Consider the following 4,624-nt stretch of genomic DNA (forward strand, 5'->3'; position numbering starts at 1 on the left):
GAACTTGTACAAGAAAATGTACAATTTCTTGTATAAGGATTTGGAACAAGTTCTTGTATTAGAACTTGTACAAGAAAATGTATATGATCTTGTACGGGTTCATGTAAAAGTACTTGTATACATGAACACGTTCATGTTGTTGTACAAGTAAATTTATAAATAATTTTTTTTAGAAAATTGGAATAAGTAAATTTATAAATAATTTTTTTTTTGAAAATTGGCATTTTAATAACTTATAATCGTTAAGACTCTTCACTTTAGGCAAGCTACAAACTATTGCGCAGCCTTTAATGTTTATAATTTTTACAACTTAAAAATTAATGTGTAAAGAAAATGTACAAGTACTTGTACGTGTTCATGTATACAAGTACTTGTACATGAACCCGTACAAGATCATATACATTTTCTTCTACTAGTTTCTTTTCTTGTACAAGTACTTGTACATCTTCTTGTACAAGTTCTAATACAAGAACTTGTTTTAAATCCTTATACGCGTTCTTTTGAAAAAAAACTTTCACATTATCGCTTGGAACAGACACATACTCTACGCCGAATGTAGCAAACAATTACTTCCCTGTTCAAAGAACATACAAAAACGTACACCGAACAAATCAAATCACTTCATATTAGTAATAAATCTGACATATTATAGTGTAAAACGAAACGGCCGACTTAATTAGCGCTATTCGCGTCGAAACTGCTGAATCGATTGCTGCTTCTCGATTAGAATCAAAACGCGCAATCGTCACTCTCGCACAACATGGGCATACAATGACAGTGGTGAACACACACAACAATTGACATGTGTCACTACTACTACTGCTATGATTACAACGTCGACTACTACTATGACGACAACACCGGGAACGCTATTTACGCACCCCGCTGCTTCAACGTCTCATATAACACCCTCTTTGCAAGTTCCTACACCGAACCGCGCGTTAAATTTCGACATCAATCCACAGTATTACGAAAGCCCCCGCTCTCCACTCGGTTTCATCACCCAACAACAGTCTTTTACACCACCTCCAATCGCACGCCCCCGACTGGCGCCGCGACACGCTATTCATAATTTACACAAGATTATAAAATCTTGGGAATTAAAATACCCCGGTGAATTAGAAGCACTAGACTTTATATCAGAATTCGAAAACCGAATGATTTCAACAGACATTAATCCTGATGACGCGCTTCATTCTCTATCTCAAGTTTTCACGGACAACGCGTTACAACTCGCGCAACGCGACCATATCGCCGCGCCTCGCTACTCTGACAAGTTTGATGTCGAAATTTGCGATTGTACCGGCGAAATGTGATTTGCAGTCATTGACGGACTTACCATGCCCATTATCCTGGGAATGGACTTTATAACCCTGTGGAAAGTCGTTATTGATGCTGCCCAAGGTTATTGGTCCGTAGAGGGATCTGAAAGACGACACCCTCTACTTTCCCCTGATAATATCCGAAGCATCTTCATGCTAATTCTACACTTACCCAGCGCTCCGCTTTTCCGTGGCGCTTTGCGTGAGATAGAAAAAGACAGAGACTATCTCTATCTTTTTCTGTCTCACGCGAAGCGCCACAGAAAAGCGGAGCGCTGCGTAAGTGTAGAATCAGCATTAGTACCGCGCAAATAATAGAATTAACGCCCGATTAACAGGAAACGCTACAAAAATTCTTGGACGAAGAATTGTCCAAATTCGCTGATTACACAGAAATCGTTACGGATATGACAACGCATGTCATCGAATAAACAGACGACACCCCGTTTAAGATTAAACCGTATCGCCGTAGTTTAGAAGCCGACAATATCATCAACTTGCAAATCGATAAATACCTACTTCGAAAGTTCATCGCGCCAAGCAATGGACGATTTGCCAGCCCCGTGTTATTGACCTACCGAAAAGATGGCAAACTGCGCGTTTGCATCGATTACCGACGACTCAATAAAGTCACAAAAAATCCGCGTATCCACTGCCCAGAATGGATAGTATACTCGATGCGCTATCGGACGCCGTGATCATCAGCACAATCGACCTCACCGATGCGTTCCACCACATACCGATCGAACCAGAATCGCGTGAATACACCGCTTTTACGATCCCCAGTCGTGGACAATTTGAATGGGTTCGGATGCCCTTCGGCCTCACAAATGCGCCAGCCACGTTTAAGGCTTTTACTGACAGACTGAAACAAAAGTTTGTCGAGTACATACGCGATCACAATCTCCCCGAAAGATTAATCAATCAAGTACACGCGTACTTGGATGATTGGATCATCATTTCAAAAACTTTCGATGAACATCTACAGATTTTAAAAATAGTGTTCACTATTCTCAGAGAGGCAGGAATGTCCATTAATCCATTAAACGGATCAGTCAATTGGTACCATCGCCATTTGCGCAACATCGTGCAAGTGCAAGGACCACTCAACAAGTTAGCAAGTCCCAAAGTACCCTAGCACTGGACCGACGAACACGAGACCGCATTTATAGCAGTCAAGAACGTACCTTGAGAGGTGCCAAGTTAAGCTACACGACCACCGAAAAGGAATGCTTAGCACTGATCGACTCGATCAAGAATCTTCGTTGCTACCTCGAACTTACTCAAATTACGGCAATAACGGACCACTCTAGTGGTCTAGTGCTTGACATGGCTCCAGGGCACTAAAGACCCCAGAGACAGACTTGCTAGATAGGCCTTAGAGTTGTCCGCGAACAGGGTAAAAATCGAGCATCGTAAAGGCACGATGAACGAAGCACCCGACACTCTCTCTCGTATTTACGAAGACCTACCTCCGACGCAAATAAATCTTGTTATGAGCCAGTCATGGTACGATACCATGAGACAAAGAATTCGTGAAAACCCCGAAAAATACGAAAGGTATAGAATAGATTCAAATGACGAACTATTCTACTACCAACCCAATCACTTAAAAGAAAAAATAGGTGATAACAACGCGTGGAAGAAAGTCGTTAAAGAATCCGAAATTCTTCCCCTCCTCGCGGAATTCCACGATTCATCTCAATCTGCGCATCAAGGGATTAATAAGACCTATCATTCGATTTTAAACTCTTATTATTGGCCCGGCATGCGCGAAGACATTAAGCGTTATATCAAGAAATGCGAAGTTTGCCTTCGTTGCAAACCAGACAACTCTCCTTTTCATGCCCTCATTTATCCACGCAAATTAACCGAACCTTGGGAAGTGGTATCGCTTGATATAATAGGCCCCCTACCACGCTCAAAAACGGGAAAATCCTACGTTAGTCTGCGAAGATACGTACAAACGGTACATCAAGTGCTTTCCATTGTCAAAAGCAGATGGCCCCAAAATCGTCAGTTTATTAAACGTGCTGATAAATAAATGGGGAGCCCTACGAATCTTTTTGACGGACAATGGAACAGAGTTCTTCAATCGCGCAATTACCAAATTTTTACAAGAAATCGGGACAGAACAGCGAACTACACCATTTTATCACCCACAGTCTAATCCCGTCGAACGCGTCAGCCGTAATCTTAAGACTATGATCACCAGCTTACTCGGTGAAGACCATCGCGATTGGGATAAGTTACTGGGCGAGATCCAGTTCACTTATAACACTACCGTTCATTCTTCACTCAGAGTGTCTCCCGCATCACCTCAACTTTGTCCGCGAACCTAGGCGCACTGGTGCGACGTCAATGACGACCCGACTGACGCTACTGTTCATCACTGGCTTGAGCCCGTTTCTCGAATAGAGGATTTGCGCGCGAAAATTGAGTTGTCAATGAGAAAAGCTAGCAAGAAGCAAAGTAAAAGATACAATAAAAACCGAAAAGGTGAAATCTCGCTTGAACTTGGAGATCTGCTATTTTACCCAAATAGCCTCCTTTCTAACGCTGCGAAAAATTTTAGCTCCAAATTAGCACCTCGCTATAGAGGTCCCGCAATCGTCTCAGAAATTTTATCACCCATGGTAGTCATTATCACCGATATGTATGGGAAAAGGTTAGGTAAATACCACGTTGATGATCTAAAACGTGCAAAGCAAGGACTACGGTCGAGACCTACGTTGTAATTTCATTTTCAGATTTTTGCGCAATATCATGGATCCAAACGCCCTCAACAACTTCAAAGACACCACTCCTACATCGGAACTGTCCGTACTATGTCTCAACTCCACCTTGGAAGACTTGAAAGCCAGTGAATCCAATTTGGATTTTGTGGAGAAACCTTCCGGATTGGTTCTTCTCAAAAAGAGAGAGTTGGAGTCGCTTTCATCCACTCGTCATGCGTTAGTAACGCGTCTAAATGCAGCTAATCGCCAGGTTACGGACCTGGAGGAGCAGCTATCGAGGAAAGAGGAAACTCCTTCACGGATCAACAGCAACCGCGAAGATCAAATGCAGGTGTTTGTCACCCTCACCAATGAAAGACGCGATCTTCAGGGAGAAATAAAAGTTCTCCAAGACCAGCTCCAGGAGTCCCGACAAGAAGCTAAGGACCTCCAAGCGAAACTCGATGCCTTCAATTATGACTAGGATGTCCTTCTCCAGAGTCATGACAAATTCAAGGCGCAAGCGAAACTCGCTTCACAATATAAGCAGCTTTTCACTGAGAAGATCATGGAAGTTTACAAGGC

This window comes from Leptopilina heterotoma, unplaced genomic scaffold, assembly GCF_015476425.1.
Source record: "Leptopilina heterotoma isolate Lh14 unplaced genomic scaffold, ASM1547642v1 Lhet_228, whole genome shotgun sequence".
NCBI classification, from domain to species: Eukaryota; Metazoa; Arthropoda; class Insecta; order Hymenoptera; family Figitidae; genus Leptopilina; species Leptopilina heterotoma.